This window comes from Chelonoidis abingdonii, chromosome 4 (assembly GCF_003597395.2).
Source record: "Chelonoidis abingdonii isolate Lonesome George chromosome 4, CheloAbing_2.0, whole genome shotgun sequence".
In the NCBI taxonomy this organism is placed as follows: domain Eukaryota; kingdom Metazoa; phylum Chordata; order Testudines; family Testudinidae; genus Chelonoidis; species Chelonoidis abingdonii.
Window position 1 is genome coordinate 5,405,320 of NC_133772.1, and position 17,550 is coordinate 5,422,869.

The 17,550-nt window shown below is 47.7% G+C and overlaps 1 pseudogene; it reads right to left on the reverse strand.

Moving 5' to 3' along the window:
* Nucleotides 1–1,895: 1,895 nt before the first annotated feature.
* Nucleotides 1,896–11,929, reverse strand: LOC116825109 (zinc finger and SCAN domain-containing protein 21-like; annotated as a pseudogene).
* Between the last annotated feature and the right edge of the window lie 5,621 nt (nucleotides 11,930–17,550).

Below are 17,550 nucleotides of genomic sequence, written 5' to 3' on the forward strand. Positions count from 1 at the left end.
TTAAGAAACAGCTAGCCAAAGACTCAAAAAATATAGAATTTTTTTTTAAGTACATCGGAAGCAGGAAGCGGTTAAACATCCGGTGGGCCACTGGACAATCGAGATGCTAAAGGAGCACTCAGGGACAATAAGGCCATTGAGGAGAAACTAAAGATATCTTTGCATCAGTCTTCATGGCTGGGATGGGAGGGAGATTCTCAAACTGAGCCATTCTTTTTAGGTGACAATCTGAGGAACAGTCTCAGAGCAAGGTCTTCATTAGAGGAGGTTGTGACGGATTGGATCACAGAAATCCCTTGGAGCTGCCACCCAATTTGCCAAGACTATTCTATTCCTCTGCTTTCCCTGCTAGCTCAGACTCCAGCACCCTGTCTTGCTGAATCAGACATTCCTGTCTGCTCAACAACAGACCCAGGATCTGAATTACATGCCAAACCTGCCGGTTTACCTGAAAGCAGCTAACAGAAGTGTTCCTGTCTTTGCACTCAGATGCCCAACTCCCAGTGGGGTCTAAACCAAATAAATCCATTTTACCCTGTATAAAGCTTATGCAGGGTTAAACTCATAAAATTATTCACCCTCTGATAGAGAGATATGCAGAGTTGTTGCTCTCCCAGTATTAATACATGTCTCTGATTAATTCATAAGTAAAAAATGATTTTTTAATATAGAAAGTAGGATTTAAGTGGTTCCAAGTAGTAACAGAGCAGAACAAAGAAGTCACCAAAAAAAAAATAAAATGCGCAAATCTATGTCTAACAAATTCAATACAGATAATCTCACCTCAGAGATGCTTCAGTAAGTTTTTTCCTCAGACCGGACACCTTCCAGGCCTGGGCACAATTTCTTTTCCCTGGACAGCTCTTTTCAGCCTCAGGTGGTAGCTAGGATTCTTCATCTTGATGTCTCTCTCTCTCTCTGGTAGCCCATCTCCAAAAGATATCTTGATTAAAAGAACTACAGAAAAAGTCGCTAAACATTTAGGGTAGCAACAGCTTTCATAGGAGGAAAGTTAATAAGACTGGGACATTTCAACCTAGAGAGACGACTAAGGAGCCAAAAAATTCATGACTGGTGTGGAGAAGTAAATAAGAATATGTTATTTACTCCTCTTAACACAAGAACTGGGATACCAAATTAATTCATAGGCAGCAGGTTTCAAACAAACAAAAAGTCAGTATTTCTTATCCCAACGCACAGTCAACTTGTGAAACTCTTTGCCAGAGGGCGTTGTGAATCCGAGACTATAACAGGTCAAAAAATAACTTTATAAATTCATGAGGACAGGTCCATCAGTGGCTATTGGGCAGTGAGTGTCTGTAGCCTGTTTGCCAGAAGCTGGGAAAGGGCTACAGGAAATGATTAGTTGATTATCTGTCTGTTCATTCCCTCTGAAGTACCTAGCATTAGCCACTGTTGGAAGACAAGTACGGGGAGATGAAACTCTGGTAGACCCAGTTTGTCCATTCTTATGTTGCCCAGCTTTATGCTCCGGCTGCGCTCCATCCCATAACCAGTTGCTGTGTCCTGACTCTGCCCTTGTCTTTTCATTTCTTTCCCCCCCATGATTGTTGTGGCCAGTGCAGCTTCCCTGTGGGGACCTTTGGCTGCAGAACATCAGGATCTTTGCCCTGGCCCTGTGTGTAGAGTATGACACATTGGCCCTTTGCTTCGAGCTTCAGAGTCTCATTTCCCGAGGCAGCACAGCTAGCAATCTCAGCATTTCTCCCTCACTATGCACATATCCCAGACCCATCAACACCTTTCATAAGAACCTGGTTACAGCATGGGTCAATGTTCCAGTGCCGAGCAGAGCCATGTCCTTGTGACCTTGGCTGGGCCGAGATTGTAACCCTGTTACATGGATATGGTGAGGACTAGGCTACAAACATTTAGCAATTACCAGGACAAAGCCAAGCTGTAATGGGTCCTCATGACTAAGATCTGATCTACACCTAAAAAATTTGATTGACCTAGATACATCATTAAAGGCCTTGGAAAAAAAACTCTGCCTTGTGTGACGCAGTTAGGTTAATCTAACCTCCAGTGTTAGACCAATTCTTCCACCACACTAGCTACTGCCACTCAGAGAGGTGGAAAAACATTGATGGAAAAACCCATTCTGTTGATGTTGGGAATGTCTACTATGTTACTGTGCAACTGTAGTATGGATATGGCCTTGGAACTGCAGAGTAGCAGAGTCCCAAGTGAGGACAGAAATGGGGCAAATGCAATGTAAAGCTGTGGGGAGCTCCAGGCTGAGAGCTGGAGAAGAAGCTTTAGAAGAGACAAGGATGCTCCTACTACAGCTAAAGCATCATTTGCATTTTCACTGCTCTGGCTGCTCCCTCCCAGCAGCCGAAGCACAAACACCTGCACAGGGAGTGTCTGGAATAGAATAAACCCCTGATTTGGGGCCTTGTTTACAGGGAATTCAGGGTTCCAAGGCAGGTTCCCAGCAGCCAGGCAAAAAAAAAACACATGATACTGCTACCCCTAAAGTCCAAATAAGCAGAAAGGAGCCTGCAGAGCCAAGTGCAAGACACAGAGGAGTTCAGGGCGTGGGAGTCTATATTTACAGCCCAGGGATATTCCTTTAGATCTAGCTGCTCAGCACCCGCAGATGAGATGGAGAGAGCTGTTGGGCGTTGAACCCTTCTGCCCTGCTGGGTCCCCAAACCCATGGGGTGCTCAATTAGAAATGGACTTTGATTCTCTGTTGATCTCAGGCACTTCTCCTCCCATCTTGAGTCATCATCTCTGTATCCAGCCACCTATTGGCTGCAAATGAATCCCAGTCCTTGAGCCCCTGTTTACTTTTCACTACTTAGCAGTGTTTTCACACAGGGAGCCAAAAGCCTTTTACAAATAGAGGGTGTGGCCTGGGGAGAAAACATATCTGTAGCCTCAAGAACAGACCTCATGATCTCCCAACTGACAGTCCTGCTCCAACTCTAGATATCACACTTCTCCTGGAGCTAGGAACAGAACCCAGGAGTTCTGATTCCCAGCTCACCCCCCGCCCCAACCTCTTAGTACATAAGACCATATCTGCTTCTCACTGTGATCACCCATCACAATCCCTCCTCGCAGCATTCAGTCACCCCAGGAAAGTGACTGAATGCTGCGACTACACTTCTCCCCAACCCTCTCCCATTCTCTATCTGTGTGACCAAGGCAGAGGCCCAGATACCTGACACATGCTAGGCCACAAGACCCCCTGCCATGGGGCTGCTCTAGGGCAGCAACTGCTCAGGACCTGCTGTGCAGCTGTGCCCATGGTTCTGAGACGTGTGGGTCCTCTGATGTCTTGTGAGATGTGAGCTCTGGTTGAAGCGTCTCCCGCAGCCAGTGCAGATATAGGGTTTCTGGCCCACGTGGGTTCTCTGGTACTCGACCCCACCCCACACAGTGTTCTCCCTCCCCTAGTGTGTGTGTGGAGGAATTTATGCCCCAGAGCTGCCCAGCTCTGCCCCAGTGGGAGCCACTGCAGAAGCAGCGCAGATCTGTGTCTACTGCCCTCCTCTGCCTGACTGAGAGGAAGGGAAACAAACCAACTGAAGCCCTGGCTTGGAAAACCATTTCTACCCTGGGGTGTGTGAAAGGAAATTATCTTCAGATCAAGATTTTTATCCTCAGATGAAAAGGAGCTAATGCGGTGAGGGGAGTGATTGTATTTTAAAATTTCCTGACAGGAAAAAAATCCCAATTAAACAAGCGCCCCAGATATTTTAACAACCCACACACAGGAAATGGTTTCTTCCAGTGGCGGACAAAAAAAGCACAACGCCCAGGTGTGGACAAACCACTTCAGTATTGGGGAGGGAGGGGCAACAAAGGCTCAGAGTTTGAAGTTTCATCTTTTGTTGCCTGTCACTGAAAACCTTTTATTTTTTCTGCTCTCTTAATGAAGGGGAATTTTTACTAAAGCACCAGATTTGGAATTGTGTCAAACATGCCGTCCCTTGTTCCACCAGTTAGAATGGGTCCTTCCATAGTGGCAGTTATGCAGTTGGCCAGGGGCAGCTGGCTGAGCAGCCCTGGCAGGGGCACTTTACTCCCTCCAGTCTTCTGGTGGGGCGAGGGAAGGGGTGGGGTTATTCAGGTCTGTCTGTCCTATCTCTATTGGAGCTTGGTGGGGTGATTCTGGAGCAGCTCGAGGAAGCCCCCCCTTCTAAAGGCAACAGGGGGAAGTCCCCCCTGCTTGAAAGACCCCTTTATCCCCCAATTCTGTCATGGAAAGTGACAGAAAGCAACAGCCATCCCTGCCCCCACGAGCTATCAGACACCCAGGACATATAGCAAATAACTCAACTTGATCAATGGCCCCATGATTAACGGCCCCACAATTAAAAACCAAGAGCCAGAGTCCATTGCTGTTCGACTCACTGGCTGGGCTGCAGGAATTTCCTTCTCTGGACAGAGAGAGGCAAAAAGGCATCCTTTTAAAAGTGGAAGTTAAATCCTGTTGAGGAAATAGGAGCATAAAAGTCTGGCAAATGAAGTGTAAAAATATAATTAGGAAGGTCAAAAAAGAATTTTAAGAACAGCAGCAAAGACTCAAAAAGTAATAGAATTTTTTTTTAAGTACATCGGAAGCAGGAGCGTGTAAACATCCGTGGGCCACTGGACAATCGAGATGCTAAAGGAGCACTCAGGGACAATAAGGCCATTGAGGAGAAACTAAAGGAATTCTTGCATCAGTCTTCATGGGCGGATGGGAGGGAGATTCTCAAACCTGAGCCTTTTTTAGGTGACAAATCTGAGGAACAGTCTCAGAGCAAGGGTCTTCATTAGAGGAGGTTGTGACGGATTGGATCACAGAAATCCCTTGGGAGCTGCCACCCAACTGTGCCAAGACTACTTCTATTCCTCTGCTTTCCCTGCTAGCTCAGGACTCCAGCACCCTGTCTTGCTGAATCAGACATTCCTGTCTGCTCCAACACAGACCCAGGATCTGAATTACATGCCCAACCTGCCGGTTTACCTGAAAGCAGCTAACAGAAGTGTTCCTGTCTTTGGACTCAGATGCCACTCCCAGTGGGGTCTAAACCCAAATAAATCCATTTTACCCTGTTAAAGCTTATGCAGGTTAAACTCATAAAATTATTCACCCTCTGATAGAGAGATATGCAGAGTTTGTTGCTCTCCCAGTATTAAACATTCTCTGAGTTAATTCATAAGTAAAAATGATTTTATTTAAATATAGAAAGTAGGATTTAAGTGGTTCCAAGTAGTAACAGACAGAACAAAGTAAGTCACCAAAAAAAAATAAAATAAAATGCGCAAATCTATGTCTAATCAAATGATCACAGATAATTTCTCACCCTCAGCAGATGCTCAGTAGTTTTTTCCTCAGACTGGACCACCTTCCAGGCCTGGGCACAATCTCCCTGGTACAGCTCTTGTTCCAGCTCAGGTGGTAGCTAGGGGATTCTTCATCGATCGTCTCTCTCGCTCCTGGTACCCCATCTCCAAAAGATATCTTGGAATTGAAAGAACCTACCAGAAAAACCGTCAGCAATAACATTTAGGGTGATGCAACAGCTTTCATAGCAGACAAAGTTATCAAGACGGGAACATTCAACCTACGAAGAGACGAACTAAGCGAGCCAAAAATCATGACTGGTGTGAGAAAAGTAAAATAAGAATATGTTATTGACTCCTTATAACCCAAGAACTAGGGATCACCGAAATGAAATTCATAGGCACGCAGGTTTCAAAACAAACAAAAAGTCAGTAACCTTTCTTCATTCCAAACGCAACAGTCCAACTTGTGAAATCTTTGCCAAGGCGTTGTGAAGCCCGAACTCTAACCAGGGTTCAAAAAATAACTTTATAAATTCATGAAGGACAGGTCCATCAGTGGCTATGGGTGCATGATGGTGTCTGTCCCTGTTTGCCAGACTGGGAAAGGGCTACACGGAAATGATTATTTGATTATAACTGTCACTTCAATGTCCCTCTGAAGTACTGGCATTAGCCACTGTGGACAGACAAGAACTGGGGGACAGATGAAACTCTGGTATGAACCCATTTTGTCCATCTTATGTTGGCCCAGGCTATTGATCCGGCTGCCTCCATCCCAAAACCATTTGCTCGTGTCCCTGACTCTGCCTTCTTTCACCCTCTCTTTCCCCCCATGATCTTGGCTTGTGTGGCCAAGTCTATCCTGTGGGGACCATTTGGCTGCAGAACATCAGGATCTTGCCTGGCCCTGTGTGGAGAGTAATGAACACAGTGGCCCTTTGCCCAGAGCCTTCAGAGTCTCATTCCCCCTAGGCACGCACAGCTAGCCAAATCCAGCATTTCCCCCTCACTATCACCACCCAGACCCATCCAACACTTTCAAAGAGCCTGTTACAGAATCGGTCATATGTCCAGTGCAGAGCAGAGCCATGGTCCTTGTGACCTTGACTGGGCGAGATTGTCGACCCTGGTTAGCAATGGATAGGTGAGGCATACGGCTACAAACATTTACATTACCAGGACAAAGCCAAGCGTAATAGGGTCCTATGCACAAGATCTGATCTACACCTAAAAAATTAGTTGACCTAGATACACATTAAAGCCTTGCGAAAAAAAACTACCTGCACTTGTGTGACGCATGTATGGTTAATCTAACCATCCAGTGTATAGACCAATCTCCCACTACACTAAGGCTACTGCCACTCATGGAGACGGTGAGAAAACATTGATGGAAAAACCATGTCTGTATGCTGGGAATGTCACTACTGTTACTCGTGCACTGTAGTAGGATATGGCCCTTGGAACTGCAGAGTAGCAGAGTCCCAAGTGAGGACAGAAATGGGGCAAATGCATGTAAGCTGTGGGGAGCTCCAGGCGAGAGCTGGAGAAAGAGCTTTAGAAGAACAAGAGCTCCTACTAACAGCTAAAGCAATTTGCATTTTCACTGCTCTGCTGCTCCCTCCCAGCGCCGAAGCACAAACACCTGCAGCAGGGAGTGTAGGATAAGAACCCCTGTATGGGGCCTTGTTACAGGGAATTCAGGGTTCCAAGGCAGTTCCCAGCACAGGCAAAAAAACACATGATACGCTACCCCTAAGTCCAAATAAGCAGAAAGGAGCCTGCAGAGCCAAGTGCAAGACACGAGGAGTTCAGGGCGGGAGTCTATATTTACAGCCCAGGGATATTCCTAGAGATCTAGCTGCTCAGCACCGCAGAAGATGGAGAGAGCTGTGGGCGTTGACCCTTCTGCCCTGCTGGTCCCCAAACCCATGGGGTGCTCAATTAGAAATGGACTTTGATCTCTGTTGCTCAGGCATTCTCCTCCCATCTTGAGTCATCATCTCTGTATCCAGCCACCTATTGGCTGCAATGATGGCCCGTCCTTGAGCCCCTGTTATACTTTTCACTACTGGCAGTTTCACACAGGGAGCCAAAGCCTTTTACAAATAGAGGGTGGCTGGGGAGAAAACATATCGGAGCCTCCAAGAACAGACCTCATGATCTCCCAACTGACAGTCCTGCCCAACTCTAGATATCACACTCTCCTGGAGCTAGGAACAGAACCAGGAGTTCTGATTCCCAGCTCACCCCCGCGCCCAACCTCTTAGACATAAGACCATATCGCTTCTCACTGTGATCCCCCATCACAATCCCCTAGCACATTCAGCTCACCCAGGAAAGTGACTGAATGCTGCGACTACACTTCCCCCAACCCTCCATTCTCTATCTGTGTGACCAGGCAGAGGCCCAGATACCTGACACAAGCTAGGCCACAAGAACCCTGCCATGGCTGCTCTAGGGCAGCAGCACTGCTCAGACCTGCTGTGCAGCTGTGCCATGGTCTGAACGCTGTGGGTCCTCTGATGCTGTGCGATGTGAGCTCTGGTTGAGCGTCTCCCGCAGCCAGTGCAGATATAGGGTTCTGGCCCACGTGGGTTTCTGTGCCGATAGGTGGAGCTGTAACTGAAGGGTCGCCCACACTCGGTGCAGATGTAAGGTCTCTCCCCGGTGTGAGTTCTCTGATGACAGTCAGAGGACCGAGCTCTGGCTGAAGCTCCTACCACAGGCAGTGCAGACAAAGGTTTCTGGCCGGCGTGCATCCTCCGGTGTTGTGAGAGCCGTAGCTGTCGCCAAGCTTTTCCCACACTCATCACACGTCCAGCGCTTCTTGCTCCGTGACTCTTTGGGATGTCTAATGCAGAGCCGACACTGATGCCCTTCCCACTCTTGGTGCGCTTATGAGCTCTTTCTGCTGGGTTGTGTTCCCAGGGCGATGCTGCCTATTCTGTTGTGTTGGTTTGGTTGCTTCCTGGTGACATGTTTCCCCTTTGTTGTCACTACTGGCTTTGCCATCAGCTGGAATGAGAGAAGCAAGGTGGGATTATCTGGCAGGAAAGGATTTGGGGCAGGGGAACCCAAAGGGCTCCTTGCTGCTCACCCAATCGACAGGGTGGGAGCAAGGTTAGGTCTCCCTAACCTCCCCAGAGGGGGGCTTGTTCTGTCTCAGCCTCTCAGTGAGAAAAAGTAATGGGAATGATATGTGCACCCTGCTGGATGACGCCTGCTGGGGGGGTGGGTGTGACACTGAGGCAGAGATGAGGAAAATGGCCCAGGAAATATCCTGACTCCCACCCCGCCAAAAAAAAAAAAACCTCCCGGAGACACTTGCCCCCAGCAAAGCTGCCACAGCTCACTTCCTTCCCTACTCCTACCTTTCATTCTCCTCTCCCTGTGGGAGGTAAGGAAATCTAGGCATGGCCCAATATCTAAACAAATACTTTGCCTCAGTCTTAATGAGATTATGAGGAGCTTAGGGATAATGGAGATGACAAATGGGAATGAGGATATGGAGGTAGTATTACCACATCCAAGTGGAAGCCAACTCAACAGCTTAATGGACTAGATTAGGGCCCACATATCTTCATCCAAGAACGTTAAAGGAACTGGCACATGAAATTGCAAGCACATTAGCAAAAATTTTTAATGAATCAGTAAACTCAGGGTTGTAACGTACGACTGGAGAATTTAACATAGTTCCTATTTTAAGAAGGGAAAAAAAGTGATCCGAGTAACTATAGCCCGTTAGTTTGACATCTGTGGTATTAACGTCTTAGAATTTTTTAAGAGGAAGATAGTTAAGGACTTGAGTCAGTGGTAATTGGGACAAAATACAACATGGTTTTACAAATGTAGATTGTGCCAACCAACCCGATCTCCTTTGGGAAGGTAACAGATTTTTTAGAAAAAGGAAAGCAGTGGAAATAATTACTCGATTTCGTAAGGCATTGATACAGTTCCACATGGAATTATAGCAAATTGGAGAAGATGGGATCACTATGAAAACTGAAGTGGATAGATGGTTAAAGAGGAGAACTACAACGGTCATACTGAAGGTCAATTGTCACGCTGGAGGGAGTTACTAGTGAGTTCCTCAGGGATCAGTTGGGACCACATCTTATTAATCTTTTTATTACTACCTTGGCCAAAAAGTGGGAATGTGCTAATAACGTTTGCGGATGACACAAAGCTGGACAGTATTTCCAATACGAGGACTGGGATCATACAGGAATTCTGGATGACCTGTAGGACTGAGTAAAGTAATAGGATGAATTTAAATGTGAAAGTACAAGGTCATGCATTAGGATTAATAACAAGAATTTTGTTTTACATGGGGAGCATCCGTTGGAAGTAACGAGGAGGAGAAGACCTCAGAGTATTGGTTGATCACAGGATGACTATGAGTGCCAATGTCGATATGGCCGGTGAAAAAGCTAATGTGGTCTTGGGATGCATCAGCGAGGTATTTCCAGTAGAGATAAGGAGGTTAGTACCATTGTACAAGCACTGGTGAGACTCATCTGGAATACTGCGTGCAATTCTGGTCTCCCATGTTTAAGAAGGATGAATCAAACGGAACAGGTACAGAAGGGCTACCAGATATCCGAGGATGAAAACCTGTCTTATGAAAGAGACTCAAAGAGCTTGACTTGTTTAGCCTAACCAAAGAAGGCTGAGGGGAGATATGATTGCTCTCTATAAATAATCAGAGGGATAAATACCAGAGAGGAGAGGAATTATTTAAGCCTAAGTACCAATTGGACACAAGAACAAATAATATAAAACTGGCCATCCAGAGTAGGCTGAAATAGCAAAGGTTTCTAACCATAGGGAGTTGAAGTTCATGGAACAGCCTTCCAGAGGAGCAGTGGAGGCAAAAACATATCTGGCTTCAAGACTAGCTTGATCAAAGTTTTATGGAGGGGATGGGCATAATGGCATAGCCTATTTTGGCAATTAACTGATCTTTGACTATAGCGGTAATATGCCAATGCTTGTGATGGGATGTAGATTGGTGGGATCTGAGTTATACAGAGAATTCTTTCCTGGGGTCTGGCTGGTGAGTTTGCCCCATGCTCAGGTTTAGCTGAGGCTCTTCTCTAGACTTGCTCCAATTTGTCAACTTTCTTTTTCCAATGCGACACAGATCTGGCTGCTGTATTCCAGCATCAGTCTCACCCATCCCTGCTCCACTGTTATCCCCATTTTATACATCCACGGATCATATTAACCCCAGGAGGAAATGGAGATCTCAGAGCCCCTGGCATCTGGTGGCAAAAACTTTCCACCTACCCCTGTAGTTGTGGATAGTCAAAGAATCTGACAGTCACTAACACTTGCTCAGCATAAATCCCTCCTCCTCCCCACCAGTATTCCTCAGAGCACCCCTCTGATCTGCCCTTCCTCCCAGTACAGTTTAAAATGCTGACATTCCTGAACGACTTGTCTTTCCCAGACACAGAAAGAAAGAAAAGAAAGAAGTGGAATAGGGCCTCCGCGGAGAAAGAAGGAAGAGGCAGTAGACACAGATCCCATGGCATGAGGCGAACTCAGATGGCCAGCCATGGGGCTTGCAGACAGCCCTGAAATAAGCGGGGAATGTCGAGGGCAGATCCAGGGATCTGTTTAGGGAATGGAGGGATGCAAGGAGCCATTGCTCTTCCCTGACGAGCCAGCACCTCTATTTCTCAAACATGCTCTGCCCGGCCTTCCCCTTTCCGCCGTCCCCCTCGATGACCCACAGCCCACCCATGCCTGTACCAGCTATACCTGCTCCCTGGAGGGGCTGGTGGCTCGTCTTTGGGGACATGAAGCGCTTGTACAGGGATCTGAAGCTTCATTCCATCCCCCATCCTGGGAGTACACCCGGGATGGGCTCGTGGCTGCTCTAGTCTGGAGCCAGCAGATTCCCTAGCTCCCACCAGGGAACCCTTCCTTCTGAGGCCACTTCCTGCAACCTTTACAGCACCATGACCTGGGATCAATCAACAGTAATAGCGAGCCACGGCCTGGGGCCTGCTTCGAGAGTGGCGGCTGAGAGGGAGCACCAGGGAATGTCCCCCAAGGACACAGAGGCAGGGAGGGGACCACAGATCCACCAAAAACCCAATGGGTTGACAAGAAGTGACTGCAGGGTCTAATGGAATGAGTGCCAATAGTCTGCTCCTGCACGGCATCTAGCAGCTTCCCATGGGCTGGCGAGCGGCAGCACAGGGGAACAGGGACCACAGAATGAGCCCATGGTCCTGGTCCATACACAATGTAGCATATCTGTCTCCACACCCCCCCATCCCCTCAGTGGAATAAATCATGGTTAAATGCTCTCACCTGTAGCCCTCGCCCCTCAAACTCTGGCTGCCTCAGCTGGAACCCTCTGCCAGGGCCACTCGCCTGGGCACAGTTTCAGGGCCACATTCCCAGACCAAGCTCTGCATTTCCTCGGCAGGCTGGTCAGGAACTGCTCCAGGATCGCGTAGCTCAGGATCTGCTCCTTGGTGCGCTCTGTGGCTCCAGCCAGCCATGGCAAGACTCCTGAAGGTGGCTGTAAGCCTCTGGGGCCCTGGCTTCCTGGTAGTGGAACTGCACTGAAGCGACGCCGGTTCTCTGTGGGTGTCCATCCCATGGAGGTGGTGGCTTTCTTGTGGCTCCTGCTTGCCCATTGTGGTGCTGCCTCTCAGTAGCCCCATGTACCAGCCTGATTACACAAAGGGCTTTTTCTGCCCCGTTCCGCCTCTCCCCTGGTTGGGGCTGACGCGTTCTGCTCCTCCATTTTCACTGGGGGCTGGCATTCCTGACTGTAGGCGCTGGAGGGAAACCTCAAAGCCGGCTCTTCACCCAGTCCAGCAGCCATTGTCATTCCTCCTGGAACCTATGCAATCCAGCTCAGGAACAAACCCGTCACTCACTTGTAGTCCTGTAGAATATCCGTGCGCTCCAGCAGCCTGCAGCAAAAGATCCAACGGTTTTCTGATGTGAGAGAGAATGAGAGCGGACGCTTAACTCCCAGGTCCTGCCTATGCTCACAACAGACAGCCCTCTCTGATCACCCGGCACATTCCCGTTCACATAACCAGCTCTGGCCCAACTCAGCATGACGGCCCCTCATGACTCTTGCAAGTGGGGTGCATTTGGTCCCTCCCCCAAGCCAATCCTCAATTTTGTTTGGATCTCATCACAATGTGTAGCATGTGAGATTCAGGGGGATGGTGGGTGTTGTTTGGGGCACTAGACAAAGGTGGTAGGTACCATCCTAATTTGTTAGTAACTTATAGGAGCACAGGAGGGACGCTCTGAACCATTTGCCTTCCCTGAGGGTAGCCTGCAAGAGGTGACGATTGGCTCCTTTAGGAAACAGCACTGATACCTTAATTAGCCACAGAGGTCAGGCAAAAGCCGTGTGGTTTGACCATTTTCCACTTCCTCTTATTCTTCTTTTGTTTAGTGTTTGCACTATTCCCCTAGCACAGCATTGGTCCTGGTTCCACGCCTGGGGCCTCATAGAGTGCTACTCAATACACAATATAATACTTACCAAAAAAAAACACATAAAAGAATGTTATTTATGTTCCAAAGTTGAGTATTAGGGTAGGAATGCTTGGGTGTACGAAACAGGCTGAACTTCATCCTCTTTGTGTGCCAGATTGAGGCAGGGGTCTGTGGAATAATAACATGTGAGCAGTACTATAAAGAAGATTGCAACCATTGCGCCCAGGGCTTGGGGAACAACCATATATGGGGGGGGACTGCCTGGGATTCAAGTCTAAGGGTATGGCTACACTGGCATTGCACCGCTACACCCGTATAGGAGTGTGGTTTGACGTTGCAATTGCTGGGAGAGACTCTCTTTCCAACGCTGGTGCTCCGACCACAACTCACACTTCAAAACGCTGCTGCGCAGTGCCTCCCACAGATGCCTGCCACGGCACGCGCTTTGGAAATGTTCAAGGTGTACCACACCCTGACGAGGAAAGTGTGCTCCCAGCCGGGTTTCACCATGATGAAACAATGGTAATATCATCAAATCAAATAAGGCACATTTGCAGTTTGCACTGGATTGCAGTGGTTTACACTAGCGGTAAGGGACTCACCAGCCTGCAGACATGCCTCCAGTCTTCCCCTGGAGTGCTGGCCAGGCAGCCCCTCTTGAATCATTTGGTTTAGGGGCGGTGCTACTTCAGAACGCCATGGGGTACAGACACGGGTCAGAGTCCCAACTCACTTTCCCCCATGCCTCTGTTGCTTCCAGACCAGGGTTAGTATCAGCCCAGAGAGGAGCAAAGACAGAGCGTTAACTAAGCAATCTGGGACTGCGGCCTGGGCATCCCCAGTGCCAGCACTCAGTCTCTTGAGTTCCATTCACCTACCTAAACAGGGCATGTGCCAGGCTCTGCTCCGGATGAAAAGTCCCCTAGGGGCCTCCTGAGAATCAGAGCCCAACCACCAGGAGCCTTTTGCAATGGAGGCACCCAGTTCTTCCTGCTGTAGCAGAATCGCCTGTCCAGGCAATTGTAATCAGAAGCTGAATGTGCTTCCTCCCCCCTGCAGCCAAGCACTAGCAAGGAACGTGTGGAAGTGGAAAGGCAGAGAGAGCCCGGATGAATGGATGATAACGGATGTCCTGGGCAGAGGGGAAGTTCTTGCATAGTGTTAGGACACGCCTCTAATAGGATTGTCCCCAATTCCCATTAGCAGCAGTAGGCCCAGTTTGATATCGTAGTGGATCATTCTAGTGTCTCAGAATGATACAATGTAGAAGCAAATCCTCTCCCTGGGATATTGTTGGTGTCTCTGGTATCGTCCCACACAGTAGGATTTACCCCCTCCCCAACCCCCGTTCGTCGAATTGACTCAAACTGCCCCATGGCCACTTTTCTAGCTTAATTGTCCATAAGGAAATACTTTTAAAGTCTGATCATTGTTCTTTCGCTTTGTTTCTGATTATTAGAGGAAGAAGCTGTTCCATGAGAGATTAACTGAAACAGCAATTCCCCCATGTGGCATGCTCAAAACCAGCACCCTTAAGGTGCCTTATTCTATCACTGTAGCTGCCACGCTCGCTACTTACCAGCCTTCTGCCAAAGATACATACTGCCAATGGTTTGTGAGCAGCCACTTTCCCTCTTGCCACATCTCCCAAGATCACTGATTTTTTGTTACGTCTGACACTTTACAAACACAGAGGTCCAGGGCCGGTTACTCTCAAGACTCTGCCATGTGACGAGATCTTTGGTGGTTTGTGCTGGTGAGATTTATCTGCTGGGAAAATGTGTGTGTACATATTGTACTAGAAGAGGGCAAAAAACTCTGGCCAGTTTCCCCAGCGTTGTGGGATGTTACCAGCGGACAGGCTAGAGTTTAGAGACCAGGAGATATAGTATTCTGAACAGAGAATTTATGTCTCTTGATGCTGTTTTTAGAGAAAACAGCTGATTTTTTAGAAAACAAAATTAAAAAATCACTGAACCCTCTTTGATCAGCCATAAAAAATTACTGTCACCTTATTTTTGCGTCAGTAAGCGAAAAACCCTGACTTTTTTGGCAGTCGGATCATTGTTTTGTTCTCCACTGAAAGTTTAGCAGAGTTGAGCTGGAATACGGCACTCCAAGCTCAGTATGCGAGATGTCAGCAGAGTGGAGGTGTGTGGAAAGACCCAGCAAGGCATCTGTCGACTCTCCCTGGATTCACATCTGAGACCTTGGGGAAGGTGGCCCTAGCCTTAGGCTTAAAGCTCAACAGAGCGAGCAGTCGTTGATAGAGGGACATTTTGGGTCTATTTCATAAAGTAGCTGAGTCATCCGTAGGATGAGCGCAAGCACTGTCTTGGAGGAAGAAGAGAACATCCCCATGACTGGCAAGGCCAGCTCCTGTGCAGCAGAGAGGGGTGGACATTTGGCCCTGTCTCAGGATGTAAAGAAACAATCAGCCCCACTGACAGGTCAAAACAAGAGCATTTTTCAGAAGATTCGGGAATTGAAAACCCAGCAGCTTCTTACAACAAAACAGAGCTCTGCACTGAGTATATCCCCCCATGCCTGAGTGCTTCAGACCCTTAAACAAGATGAAGCAGCACCTGTTCACCCTGTGTCAAGCTGGGAGTGACAATCGACTCCTCCGCAGTAGTGATGCGTGGAGCCTGTCGGGCGCTCATTAACCCGTTTCCACTCAGCCCTTACTAGCGAGTGTTGGGCCAGGCACGATGCCCCCTGAAATACTCCCAAATTCCCTTTCATCCGCAGCCTAAATTGGTTAAATTTAAGTTTCGCCTACTGGAGACAATAAATGAATCTCTGAACAGCGGTAGAGGTGAGTCCATCCCTTTTTGTAAATCAATGATGCAGACTAGCAGCCTCTTCTTTCCCCCTCCTGAGTTTTTCTGGTGCCGTCATGTAGCTTATTTCCTGTCACTCTTTTTTAAGTTAAAAATGTGTTATTCCAGAAAAACATTATTTCCTTGTTAGAAACACAGAGCAGTTGATGTGATGTACAAAAGTAAAGCAAATTTTTCGCTTCTTGATGCCTACAATTTTGGGAGAGTGGAATACGGCACCATAGTGGCACAACTTATCTCTCTCCTAATACAGATAATCTCACCCTCAGAGATGCTTCAGTAAGTTTTTTCCTCAGACCGGACACCTTCCAGGCCTGGGCACAATTCTTTTCCCTGGTACAGCTCTTGTTCCAGCTCAGGTGGTAGCTAGGGGATTCTTCATGATGTCTCTCTCTCTCTCTGGTAGCCCCATCTCCAAAAGATATCTTGGAATTGAAAGAACTACAGAAAAAGTCAGCATAACATTTAGGGGTATGCAACAGCTTTCATAGGAGGAAAAGTTAATAAGACTGGGACATTTCAACCTAGAAGAGACGACTAAGGGAGCCAAAAAATCATGACTGGTGTGGAGAAAGTAAATAAGAATATGTTATTAACTCCTTATAACACAAGAACTAGGGATCACCAAATTAAATTCATAGGCAGCAGGTTTCAAACAAACAAAAAGTCAGTATTTCTTCATCCAACGCACAGTCAACTTGTGAAACTCTTTGCCAGAGGGCGTTGTGAATGCCGAGACTATAACAGGGTTCAAAAAATAACTTTATAAATTCATGAAGGACAGGTCCATCAGTGGCTATTGGGCAGTGATGGTGTCTGTAGCCTGTTTGCCAGAAGCTGGGAAAGGGCTACAGGAAATGATTAGTTGATTATCTGTCTGTTCATTCCCTCTGAAGTACCTGGCATTAGCCACTGTTGGAAGACAAGATACTGGGGGAGATGAAACTCTGGTATGACCCAGTTTGTCCATTCTTATGTTGGCCCCAGGCTTATTGGCTCCGGCTGCCTCCATCCCATAACCAGTTGCTGTGTCCCTGACTCTGCCTTGTCTTTTCATTTCTTTCCCCCCCATGATTTGTTGTTGGCCAGTGCAGCTTCCCTGTGGGGACCTTTGGCTGCAGAACATCAGGATCTTTGCCCTGGCCCTGTGTGGAGAGTATGACACATTGGCCCTTTGCTCTCAGAGCTTCAGAGTCTCATTTCCCCGAGGCAGCACAGCTAGCAATCTCAGCATTTCTCCCTCACTATGCACATATCCCAGACCCATCAACACTTTCATAAGAACCTGGTTACAGCATGGGTCAATGTTCCAGTGCAGAGCAGAGCCATGTCCTTGTGACCTTGGCTGGGCCGAGATTGTAACCCTGTTACATGGATACGGTGAGGACTAGGCTACAAACATTTAGCAATTACCAGGACAAAGCCAAGCTGTAATGGGTCCTCATGACTAAGATCTGATCTACACCTAAAAAATTTGATTGACCTAGATACATCATTAAAGGCCTTGGAAAAAAAACTCTGCCTTGTGTGACGCAGTTAGGTTAATCTAACCTCCAGTGTTAGACCAATTCTTCCACCACACTAGCTACTGCCACTCAGAGAGGTGGAAAAACATTGATGGAAAAACCCATTCTGTTGATGTTGGGAATGTCTACTATGTTACTGTGCAACTGTAGTATGGATATGGCCTTGGAACTGCAGAGTAGCAGAGTCCCAAGTGAGGACAGAAATGGGGCAAATGCATTATTCTATTCCAGACACTCCCTGTGCAGGTGTTTGTGCTTCGGCTGCTGGGAGGGAGCAGCCAGAGCAGTGAAAATGCAAATGATGCTTTAGCTGTAGTAGGAGCATCCTTGTCTCTTCTAAAGCTTCTTCTCCAGCTCTCAGCCTGGAGCTCCCCACAGCTTTACATTGC